The sequence below is a fragment of the Acromyrmex echinatior genome, chromosome 11 (genome assembly GCF_024713525.1).
Source record: "Acromyrmex echinatior isolate Ae372 chromosome 11, ASM2471352v2, whole genome shotgun sequence".
NCBI classification, from domain to species: Eukaryota; Metazoa; Arthropoda; class Insecta; order Hymenoptera; family Formicidae; genus Acromyrmex; species Acromyrmex echinatior.
This window is the reverse complement of record NC_141862.1, coordinates 4,977,905-4,991,925: the sequence shown is the minus strand read 5'-3', so window position 1 is coordinate 4,991,925 and position 14,021 is coordinate 4,977,905. Positions and strand designations below refer to the sequence as shown.

Here is a 14,021-nt window from a genome sequence, read left to right as displayed (position 1 = left end):
TGGATGTTATGAAAGAAATTATTAAATGTATCTGGCTTATGTTGTCAATCGTTGCTCTCTGCTAAAAAAAAGTCGCGTGCGCGGTAGTTTGCGTAAGATTTATCTTCGCGAGCTTAAAATACGAGTTCAACAAAAATCAACATTTTTTTGCTCAGTTGTATTTTGACGCATATTTATTGTTTGCACGCGAGGTACCGTTTACTTGAAAAATAACGAGCGGATGTGATTGCGTGCCAGCTTCAACTTAAAAAAATAACATTAACGTTATTGTATCAACAAAGTAATTAGTTTAAAACTACACATGGTAAAGAGCTGTGTGGCTGGTCTCTTGCTCGTGACACTCATCATACATTGCACCTTTGATTTTACCAAGTAAATGATATTTGCAGTACCAATTAATAAATTTTCATAATTTATAGGAATAATAAACTGGACAAACGATTACCATCGCATGTATATACATTATGTGACTTGTCAATTGCCACAACTTCGATTAAACGGTAATGCGAATCCATTATTAGTTCATTTTGAGAAATATATTAAATGATATTTGCTTCGTATTCCTCATTTAATTAATATAAATTAATAATATCACTATATAATTTATTTCTAATTAACTTGTACTTTTCTCTCTCTATATATATATTATATATATATATATATATATATATATATATATATATGTATGTGTGTACATAAAGGTTGGTTTATTTATTATGGTGCTCTATTTTTACGTTATCAGAATTTGTCACTTGTTACTAACCGACAGATCAACGATATTTTTTTACTACCAATATTATTCAATGTAAATAAATAATGAAATGGATAAATTAATGGAAGAACGGAGAATTACAAAAGCGTTTTGTTTGAAATATTATAAAATATTTAGAAAATAATAAAAAAATGAAAGAAAAACTGTTTATACGGAAGCACACACGTACAATTTACCTTTCTAATGACGGGATTTAACTTTTTTTTTTCTCATCCGCAGTAAATATCGACACAAGCTAAAACATATTACCCGTAAAATTTACCTCGAGATGTCGAGGGCATCCGTTCAGAGCGTTCTGCCCTCGCTCCAGTTCAATGAATTCATTAATTGAATAATCCTAAGGTTTGAGCCGCTCAAAGACAAGCACTTATCCTCGTCCCACAGCGGCTACCCTCGATTCCGTCGCACCCCGCGTTATATATGCAAATTCCGGAGTGAATTCGGTGTAATGGTCTCTCACTCGTTCCACGCTTTGAGACTACCTCCTACGGTACAAGCAAGTGCCCAAAGTCCCCTCCCCCCCCCCCTCCTCATCGTGTGAGAGTAACGAGCTAATGCGAGCGCAGTTAGACGGCGCCGACCCCAATTCCACAGAGCGCGCCCCCACAAATTCATTAAGCAATTGTGATTTCATCCACCGCCGCACTTTTACGGCCGGTCCACTTTTACGCGTCCTTGTGAAAATACTCTCTCGTCGTAGGAACGTCGTGACCGCTCTGAGCAGCCTTTTCTTCGGCTCAACCGTAACTGTGAGTACGTGCTTCTTGGGCGCACTTTTCCTACCTAAGTCGCTTCCGTACTCCTGAATGGGAAACAGTGTCCTGATCTCCTTCGATCTCATTTCACACTACTTATTGTTAGCGAGCTATAATTGTCCCTAAGCGAATTTCTTGGAGATCTTCCGATCCCTCCTTCCTCCCCTCCCGCGGAAATTGTCGGGATACAGGGATGGTAGACAAGCGGATAAACACGCTCGCGCCTTTACTCGCAAACCGTAACTCTGACTAATGCCGTAACGTCTCCGGAATATGCATAGTACAGTCTTCGAGGATATACTCGGGCTCTCACGCTTGGGATTACGCCGCCGCGTCATGAATATTCCGCGGCCAGCTTCCAGGAATCGCGAATACGTTCACTATTTCCTTTTTCTCTTCCCGGCGAACTGCAGACGTTAAAGCGCGACAGATTGCGAGGAGCTCTAATAACATTCAACAGAAAATTATCAGAGTAATCTCCGCGAAAAAAGAGTACATTGATCTTTTCAATCCGAAGTATTTCGAGAGAGTATAACGTAAGCCTTCCTAATGAATTACATGAAAAGAGCTGTTTTGCTGTACTCTGATTATGTAACTCTTAATTAAACAGATGTTTAGTATCGTTATGCTGTTGTTTCGCAGCTTTTCTACTATGTATAATATCTGTGTAACGATAATGCTGTATTTATATCATTAAACAGCGATTTGTACTCACTGCAATTGAGAATTCTCGCATTTCGTACACTGTTCTATTTTCACTCACTTATTCTGATTGGGCATCAAATCAACCCTTAAGATGCAGCCAAGCATTTTTGTTTATTTTCGGCTCATTTCTTTCATGTACTGTGTGCTGAATTTAAATAATTGTAAGTATTCAGTAAAGTGTTGTTACTATTATTATTATTATTATTATTATTATTATTATTATTATACAATAACATCTCCACACTGTCGTTAAGTGTTACAGAATCGGAGTACAAAAATGTATAGAAATTTTTAGCTAGATACAAATCTGAAACTAATTTTAGATTATCAAAATAATTACACAGAGAAAAACTCAAATATGATGAGCAATGCTGCAAATTCTTGACATTTTAGCAATTAGTTTGTATGAGTATTTCATGTAATTAATTGTTTTGATCCAACAAAATTATTTTTAAATCTGTATCTTGCTGTAGGTGCTTCAGTAAAATTATTCTTTTCGTGTAATTCTTTAAAATGGATCACATTACGCTTTCTCGAAATTGAAAAGATCAATATATAGTTTTTTATTTTTTCATGGAAATTTTACGGGATACTCTAGCCATTTTCTAATAAATAATTTTTCTATTTTTGCTACTTTAGCAAAAGTAAATAAATGTAATTTTTGATAATAATTTTTTGTAATAAACGAGAGATTTTTTAAACCGAAATATAAATTATCTGCGCAATTATAGAGAATTTCATGATTTTTTCCCGTCTAACTAAAGCAATGGTTACAATTCTTTATCCGCGCGTCTTAAAATGCCTTTTTGTTTTGTCGCGAGTCACCGCGGCTCTTGTAATTAAAAGCGCGACGAACCGCGCGAAGACGTAGTTTCCAGTGGGAATGTGGCGCATAAATTCGGTCATGCCTTCCGCAACGAAGAAAAACTGTATGCTCAGCTAAAAAAAGTGTTTCGCCCTAGGCTTGCGGGCCGAATTACATATGTACGAGCAACGGCGTGTGCCGCTGAGCCCTGAAATATAAAATATTCATGCACCACGAAAGAGCGAAACATTATTTCGGAGTTTCGACTTAATTATTTTGGGACGGAGAGAACGGAAGTAGACATTTTTTGCGGCGCCGCTATCCGATGCTTTAAACGGCTGATATGCAACAAATATATTGTCATAATGACAACCATATAGGAGAGACCAGAGCAAGTTTGTTACACGGGATAAGTTGTTACAGTTAATTTTTTTAGTTGCTACAGGTGGTAGCACATTTTTATGAATTTTTATGATATTTTACAACTTCACTTATTGTTAGTTTAGCCACCATATGTGAACTCTCTCTCTCTCTCTCTCTTCAAAAGGCGCATATGTTTTCTTGATTTTCACTATTAAAACTAGATATTTCATTGTACAAATCGCTTGTATTATTGTATATACAAGATAGAGGCATGTGATTATTTTTTGTATATTTTTTAAATATATATTTGATTATAATAACACATTTGTTTGAATGTATGTACTAATTTTCGATTTATATTTTTTCGAATTGAAAATGAAAGGTTGGGCCAAGTTGTTACAGTGTACAATACCTATTGAAAACAATTTTTTTTTTCTTCAATGATGCACAGACTTCTATAAATAGATTACTGACTTCGTCTCCATGTTTGAAAACAGCGCTAGGCAGCGCTCATATTTGTGTTCACTTATTTTCACATGTATAAATCATACATATAATAACGTTAGTGTTTTCACATAAATTTATGCGATATTCACAGACGCATACATATGCATATGTAACTGAACAAAGACAGCTCAGAATCAGATTCATTTCTTTCTATCATACTGAGTCAGCAGTCTAGTTATAAAAGTCTATGGAATGGTGCGTTTTACAAAAAAGAAGACAAAAAATAGAAAGATCTGTAAATGTAGAAACGTATGTGACAGCTGTAAAGGAAATTAAAGATGGCCACCTGTCTGTGAGAAAAGCAGCAAATGCGTGTAATATTAATTTTATGACTTTTCAACGTTAATTTTAATAACTTAATTAAAGAAAAAATTTTGTAATGATATTTTTTTAATTTCATATTATAAAATAAATATTCCTTGTAAAATATTTTGTGTTTGATTTCATTGTAATCTTGAATTTACTTATATACTATATAAGTAATAGGATATTATATACTATATAAGTATACAGGATATTTGATAAGTAACGATAAATCTTTCGTATAAGAATAGAGCGGACTAAACTGAGTCGAAAAGTTTTCTACTATTTTGTAATTTTTGCAATAATTAATAAGATCAATTACTAAAAATCACCAAATATTGGTTTTCAATAATTTTTTACTCGAATACTATCAAGTTTATAGAAAAACAGTAAGAGACAAAAATTATTTATTTTCTTTTCATAGAGCTCTGAGAATTTTTGCAGAATTTTTTTTTATTAACTTTTTAGTACTGCATTTTCTTATATTGGCAATTATTTTTACCAACATGAGAAAATGCAGTATTAAAAAATTCTGAAAAAATTCTCAGAGGTCTATGAAAAGAAAATAAACAATTTTTGTCACTTGCTGTTTTTCTGTAAAGTTGATAGTGAGTAAAAAATTATTAAAAATATTCAGATTTTTAATAATTAATATCTTGTTAACTATTGTGAAAATTGTAAAATGGTAGAGGACTTTTCGACTCATTTTAGTCCGCTCTATCTTTGCAAGAGTTTCATCATTACTTATCAAATATCCTATATATTTCCAGTGATATTGTAAATGTAACATATTGTCCCAGCTCAATAACATCTTGTCCTACAATGGGGTCGGTTGTTACAATTTACCTATTGATAGAAAATTTTAATTTTTAGTATTTAAAAAATAGATACAAATCAGAAAAAAATTGATTGTCTCCCAGTGAGAAATGATTTGATGATTTCGACGTCGATTCCATTATCATTTCTCATTGGGCTAGTTAAAGATGTACTTGAAACAATGCAATAGGTCAGTCATCAATTTAAATGTATAGGATAAGTTGTCCAACAATAAATAAAAAAAATTTTAGAGGTTTGTATCTCTCTCAATTATTGAGTTGAAGATCTGAGTTTTGGCATACAGTTTATGAATTTAATTGGTTACATAGTATAAGCAATAACTCTTAAGTTATTTTTTAAGTTTAGCCACAATTTCGATTATTTCAAGAAAACGGGAAGTAATTCATTGTATACAAGTGTGTATACAATGAACTATTTTTAATAATGAACCATATGTTTTATACTGCAAATTGTTGAGATTATTTTAGTTTTGCTATATTTTAAAATGTAATTTATATAATATTTAGAAAATAGATAATTATAAGATGGTAAGGATTCACGAAGTCGATCACCATGTTTTTCTGCCAGATTCTTTTGTTTTGAATAAAAACGCTTCAAATGAATCTATTTTTATTAAAATTTTAAGTGAGGGAAGGGACTGTATTCTAAATAATTACTACATGAATTATTATTTTGTAAGGTAGAAAAGGTTACGTGGTCTACAATGAACCATGATTCACTACATTAAAATGATTCATTATAGACCATTTAACTTTTCCACGATTTAATCTCCAAAATAATATAATAAAATAATACAATAGAAAAATGTTGACATGAAAAATACGTAAAACTTACGAAAAAAACTTACTTTGCAATCCAAAATTTTTTAAATGTGATATTACAAATTGCTAATCAAAAATTGTTCCAGTCTTCCTTAATTATCGCTCGATAACGATATATGACGAATATACATATATGAAAAGATCGGACGGTCGACGCCGGCGAATCTATTCATCAAACATATTAATATTCATATTATATGCTGGTACATATCATATTAATGATAATGACAATTCCATTTGTCAAAGATTTAATTAATTTAGAAATCAGTAACTGAAAGTGAAATTAAGATGTTAAGTCGTGTTTTCCTTGTAAGGACCACGATGAAAGTAATAAGCTATGAACTGTGAAAAATTGATCAATTATCTTCTTCACATTTAATTATGATTGGTCAATTTCTTATGACTTACGGCCTACTACCTCCATTGTACACGACTCTTTAGAGCAAACAATTTTTCTTTTTAAAAGAATTTTACGAAAGTACATGGAAAGAACGGTTGAAATATTTTTAAAAAATTTATCTAGATACAAATCTTAAAATAACATTGTTAGACTATCAAAATCATTACATATAAGAGTTATAAGACATTCGAGTATGATGAATAATACTGCAAAAGGTATTGGCGTTTGAGTAAGTTTGAGTGCTGTATATAATTATTTTGATAGTCAGAAAAAAGACATATTGGCAGTAATTATAAAAGTGACAACATAAATTTTATATTATTTCTTTATTTTAAAAGTGACACAACTAAAAAATATGATTTTTTAAGTCATTATCGTGAATGAATTAGGTAAAGATTACTCAATCATCAAAAGTAACTAACTTAAATTTACGTTTTGTCCGTCAAATAGCATTTCAATCGCTTAAAGTTTTAAAACAGATAATAATGTATCTTCTATTGTAAGAGTGATAATTTTAGTTGTATCGTTTTGTAAATAAAAAGGAGAATTTTTTGCAGAGGACATTTAGAGTTAAGCATTTTTGATGATTAAAGTTTGAAAAAATAATTATTTCATATTGAGAGAGAGAGAGAGAGAGAGAGAGAGAGAGAGAGAGAGAGAGAATTTAGTAATTTTAGCTAATTATTATAAAGTAAATATAAATTGTTGATGATATTTCGAGTTATCATTTTTTATTAATTATTCCGGATTTATTTTAGGATATCAAAATCGTCAATTTGAAAAGAATGGTAAGAATTGTGAAAGTCACAGTTTTGTGATTTGTCACAAAAATGACAAAAATTATATTTTATTATGTTTCTTAGAAAATTAATATTCCCTTTTTACCAATTAGTCAATAATTTTCTGATAAGTTAAAAAATAGTTTTTCTCCTTTTCTGAAAAACTTAAAATCTTTTAAGTTGTCATCTTTGAAGTAGGAGAACGATGTGTAGAATGAATATACAATAATAAAAAAAATTACCTATTCTACAATTATTGCAAATATAAAATAGTTTATTCTACTATATACATTAATTTGTACATTCATTCTACATATAAAACTGTAGTTGTCATCTTTATAGTTTAATTGATTTTTCTTTAATTGTACAATCAAATTATTTTCAAATATACATGTAGGTAAATTTTTAAATTCTGCAAAACTGTCCTTTGCTCATTGTCCTGTGTTAATTACGATTATCGCAAATAACTGGGCTTCAATCAAAATGTTGGACGCTGTATACACGCGCAAATTGTAATGTCACTTGTGCGAGGCGCGTATACGTAACCTACGTAGCGTAACGAAATACTTAAATATTTAAACAGCAAATGCCAACCAGATTGCGTTTCCTACTTAATTATGCCATTAATTCGATGCTTTTATAAAATATTTTCGACAATTACGCAAGTGACGCGAAATGCTGGCTGTTATCTGTCACTTCAGCTGATATCGTAGTTTATCATTGTGATTCGTGATACATATATATAGCACAAGACCAAAACACACATTGCAGACACAACTAATCTGCGCTGCATTTGCAATTCTCGCAGACACCAATGCTTGAATTGCGAATGGAACGTCCACTTTCGCTGGTAAACTTAAATATTGCACATTGTTTGCCAATGATAATCACAAGCAATTGCGGAACAACACCCGACAAGCAATTTACATTGAGGTTTCATATTCTAGATTATCTGTTTGTTACTATCAACGTGTAATACAGACACCTTATATCCGTCTGTCTCACAAGAAAGAATACACATAAAAAAAATGCATACTACATGTATTATATTTCAATATTAATTATTTGCTTCAAGTATTTCAAAAGTTCATATATCTGCAAATGTATCATAAATTTGTCACAAGCATCAAATTTATTCAAAATACCTATATAAAGAAAGCCAAGATGGGTCAAATTTTGAATGTTACAAATAATATATTATATATTCTTTTATTAAATCAATTATTAATACAAATACATTTGCAAGTACTTTTAATGATCTATTTCGTCATTATTAAATGCTTTTACAAAACTGTTCTTTATGTATACTGTATTATTAGAATTATGTTCTTTCTATATACTATATCATTAGGATTAAGTTCTTTCTGTATATCTATCATAAGATTAGTATACTACTATATGATTAGTTTTTTAACGAAAACTGAGAGAAAGTGATTGTATATTTCCTGAACTTGTTATAGCAAATTCGGTTACTTGTATTACATTAGATTAGTGCACTAAAAGCTGCTATACATGAAATTGGCAAAGTTAAATGTAAAAGCGTAATGAATATTTCAAACAATTAAATATCCAAAAATGAATTGTCATATTATTTGACGAAGTATACATGTATTATTTTGTTGCTAAAGTTGATTATATTATGTTACTGCATTTAGATGTTAGACTTTATATAAAGCAATCTTCTAATGTGTATTGATCCAATGTAATACGAATGATTGAATTGGGCGAATTTATCATTAGTATAACTGTTTCACAGATTATATATATGTTTTTCCTGAAGTTTTTCTTTTTATAAGCGATCAAATTTTTTGTATTGGATCAATTAAGTAAAAAAAAGCATAAAATACAAGTTAAAGTTAGATGTTAGAGTAGAAATATAAAAATACCGTCAAATTCAATTTTACAATTACTTACGGTAAAATTGTAGTAAAATGATAATTTATTGGTAATTTTGGCTATATTTATTGTCTTTCTAGTTTTATGTATTGTACAAATAGGCTATTTCCTTATTTATATATAAAGTAAAACAATATTCTTCTAATATTTCTAATAGGAATCGCTGACTGAATAACAGGACTATTGAAATCTAAATATATAATTTAATCATAACAAAACGTGTTTGTATGACATAGACTCATGCTTAAGTGTGTGGCTACTTGTCGCGCTAGGTTGTCGACTGATGCTGTTGATCGTGAACGAGTGTATATCAATTGTCCACATCACTAATTCGTTAATTAAAAATAATATAATCTTATTGGTGAAGCACTGAAAAATTATTAGGAACAGGCCAATGTGAGTAATGTGTGCAATTGAACTGTGTTGTAAATCGTCTCTGATTTGTCATCCCTGCCTTAAACGTTGTTGGTTGTTGGTTGTTTCTAATTATATCAATATATAGTATCAACATGAAAATTTTAGTTAACAAAACGTTTTTAACTTCCCTGATGAAAATAAAAATCAGAGCGTAAATCGGATATAATGGGAGAGTAATAAAACCATAAACGAAATTTCTAGAAGGCGAAAATTGAAACATCAAAATGTGAAAAAAATGTAAATGCTTCTTTTATATTTCATTGTTCCAATTTTCGCTCTTTCTAGAAGTTTTGTTTATGCTTCTGTTATTCTTCGATTATATTTAAGCTACGATTTTTATTTTCATAAGGATTAATGACTAAATGCTCTTATATCAAATTACTTTATTTCCTTAATTTTTTTAAATTACTATTTTATCAGCCTTAAACAATTACGAGTAATTTACCATAATTTACCGAGTAAGTTATTGTCAAATTGGGTCATTTTCATCTCTATGTGTTAAAGTAATAGTTCTATAAATAATTTATTTTAAATACATTTATTTCAGATTGTGAGTGCCGAATATTTTCGAATTTGCAACACAAACTAAAATAATAATAATTTTATAAATTAAATTTGATCGTCAATTTTATGAATTATTATTCTTCTTATTTCTTCTTACTTTTTTTAATGATAGTTCTTCAAATCAACAATCAAATTTAATTAGTGAGATTATTTCAGCGAAAAATATTACCTGAGCTTAATTCGAACTCAACAATCTCGGCGCATATGTTATATATCCAAAGTAAATGTACCTATTTCAAATGAGTTACATACTGTGACCGCATTCATGAGTGTGGTGCAACTTAGTTCGCGATTAATATTCTATACAATTTTCGCTAATAATAATAATTTGATACTCAACGTAGACAATGCATCAACTAATTTCAAATTTAAAATGCTCTTAATCTCAACACCGATAATTGAGCGCCACGAGAGAGCGTACCATTTTTTCATGGAATTAACAAAAGATTTTACTCAAATATAGAGATCTCTTAAGAATCACGAATGCTGACAACTCTGATAATCGACTGCTTAGCTACGATAATGGTAGAGGGGAGTTTGTGACCGGGAATGGACCGGGAATTTAGGAGAACAAGCCGGGTAATACATCAATAAAATATGCAGAAATTGTAACAATAAAATGAAAACAAATATATTCTTTCAATCATTATTCCGTACACGCTGGCTAACAAGTTGACGATCATGAGTTATACAAAGCGTTAACATGGAGTTATTGCCCCTCCACTATGTTTTCGACACGCGATATTAGATCAAAGATTTCCCTCTCGACGGTATAAACTCAAAAATTAAAAGCAATTCTACGAGCAATTATTAATTAAGGAAATTAATCATAATGCGATGCTCACAGTAGTAGTCAACTGTGTTTCACGCGTAAACAAATTCGACCTCGAGCTCAACCGCGAGAATAACGAGAATTGTTATAACAGAAAATTTATGAAATTCTAGAACAAGCGAGAATATTATCTGAAATCTAATCACAATCTCGATTAACATTAAGATGTGATACAAAAATATGACGATACAATATAAAATGATTTGGTTGTGGCTGCGAAGGGTGTGTAAATAGTTGACTCAAAATTAATAGAATTAAATATGATATTAGGCGGGATGGCACGATCACGCTCGTAAATACAGTTACTCACAAAAATACCAGGCTCAACGAAATTAAACAATATAATTGCGGATACATGCAATCCTTTCGATCTAGAAATCGGCGGCTTTACGTTACGCTCGCCTCACCACGGGATCCTCCTAGCTCGGCTTTCTTATTATTATTCCTCTGCTTGATTTTCCGATCTAAAAAAGGGTCACAGTATCATAGCTTGGCTTTCAACAATTCCGATTTCTCTGTGGAATGTAATGTCCCGTGCCCTGTGCCCTCTCACACATCCGTCTCTATAAGAGTTCGCCACAGTGCCGGGCCTGAGGTCCTTTTGTTTTCTTAAATTTGTAAAAGATATGTTAAAATCATTAACATGGATGAAACTGTATTATATACAACTGTATTATTGCTATTACAACTTTACTATTACAACTGATATTAAGAAAAAAAGGTTATTATTTCTTAAGAAGATATAAAAGAAGAAGATGGTGGGATTCGCCCCATTAATAATATGAGACTTTCAAGAAGATTTTATGTATCTGTTTCATAAATTGAAACATAATGCAAATATATTTTTTAAATATACTCGGATGAATGAAGATACTTTTAACTTATTATTTTCAAAAGTACGACCTTACTTGCAAAAAAATAATTGGCGAGCATTGCCTCCAGAGCAAAGTTTTATTATGACTCTCAGGTAAAATAGAATCTGAATATAATTACAGATTTTATGCATCTGTTTCAAGAATATATAAATTATTTTTCTCTATTGGTAATGTTACTTTTTTACGCGAAAGTAGATATCTTGCAACCGGTGATTAAATGATGTCCATAGCATTAGCATACTGTGTTGGATTATCAATTGCACATTCTATGATTCGTGAAACATGTGAAATAATTTCAAATGTATTGGACACTAAATATCTTAAGGTATCAACAAATTGTTTTCGTAATAAAATTATTTATAGATTGTAAGATGTTAGCGTCACATCAATCTAATTGATCGAACAATCTAATTGAAGGGATTATTAGTATTTTAGATAGTATTGCTAATCTATAATAAAAGTAATTGGCGCATAGTTATATTTGTATAAGATAAATTTATTTAATTATAAAAATAATAAGGCTCAATAAATTAAAATAAATGAAAAGAATAAAGGGCTACAAGCCTAAAACAATCACAAAACAACAATCTGCATTAAACAGTTAAAAAATGAAATAAAACATGTCATAAAATCAAAAAACGTAAAATATAATTTGACAATCAGTAAGTGAAACAAAAACAAATAAATTTATTTACATGGTGATGTATTATTTCAAATATTCGTAGCATTTTTAGCCCACATTTGTATCGATCACTTGGATTGGATTAATAATATTGTATGTTCTACTATTGGTAGAGTATGGCGGATGTATATCAATTACACACGAGTCAATTGCGCACGAGCCAATCACAGCACTAGAAGAAGAAATAAAAAAAAACTTGCTAGGCAGAAGTGCTGTGATAGGCAATAGGCAATTGCTACAGTGTGCAAATGAATCACTCCCGAGTATGGCTGGTATTCACAATTGATTTTTATATTTAAGACTTAAGTACAGTTTTAAGATATCACAAATCAATCGGAGATATGTATTAACGTCTTAAAATACTAACTGTGTTGAAATAAGTACTGACTAATAACCAATTAAATACAAGAGCGATATAATTACAAATATAGCCCAAGCGGATTTGCACTGACTTAAGTTAGATTACTAGTCAATTGATTGATGTTACATATGTAATGTAATTATATCGCTCTTGTATTTAATTGATTTATTTATAAGCAGTTCTGATTATAATTTTAATATTGTTTAAGGTACCAATATTAAACGAATGGAAAAACATAAGCACAGGATATTGGTAAAATTGGAATTTTCCGAACACAATAGGAGGAATAGATGGTAAACATATCCAGATATAAGCACGACTAAAGTCTGGAAGTCTACATTTCAATTATAAGAAAACTTTTAGTATAGTGCTTATGGCCATGTGTGACCATGAGTATAAGTTTACTTTAGTTGATGTGGGTGCTTTTGACAGTGATTGTGATGCTGGAGTATTATCTAAATCGATATTTGGAAAGGTATTATATGATAGAATACTTAATATATCACATGAAACTAGAAAATTACTTCGATCTATATAGAATTGCCTTATTTTGTCGTTGGTGACGAAGTTTTTCAATTGCATAAGAATGTAATGCGTCCATATCATGGTTTTAAGCAATGATAAAAGTATATTTAATTATCGTTTGTCATGTGCAAGAAAATGCGTCATTGAAAATGCTTTCGGCATTTTGGTATCAAGATGGCGAATACTTCGTCGTTCAATATGTGCTCATTCGTCAATAATAGATCTTCAACAATAGATCGAAAAAGAAATAAAACTAATGACTAATCACACGAAATGTTAAGTAATGTTGTTGTCAAGAATACTCGTAAAACTTTCTATACTTATTTGTACTCACTTCGTCCATTTCTAATATACATATAAATACTTTGTGGCTGTGGAATTGAATGTTTATCAATTAAACGTATTTTTCTAGAAAAATACATATAAAATAACTGTAGTGTCAATTGAGCTAAATATATTTTTTAATGTAAAAAATAAAATAAAATTTACCTTTACAATCGGTATAAAATTTTTATTGTGTGTCCCTTTAACTCTGTTTTTCGTGCTTCCTCTACTTTGCGTAACTGATGCGCGATACTTTGACAAAAATAATCATCTTCGTCCATTTTTGGTTTTTGTAAAATATGATGAGTTACGATAGATGATAAGTTCTTAATTGATGTCTCTATTTCATTTGTCTCTTCTATTATCTTCCTTTTATTATACAATATTTTCTATTCATTTTCCTTATTTTCTAGCATAATTTTTATACATGATTATACTGATGGTATACATGGTTTTGTGTGTATTCTTAAAATCTGTCTGACTTTTATCATAAAGATG

At 30.3% G+C, this 14,021-nt stretch overlaps 1 pseudogene; it reads left to right on the top strand.

Annotated features, from left to right (window-relative positions):
• Positions 1 to 11,529: 11,529 nt before the first annotated feature.
• LOC147908079 (uncharacterized) lies at positions 11,530 to 13,683 on the top strand (annotated as a pseudogene).
• Positions 13,684 to 14,021: the final 338 nt, after the last annotated feature.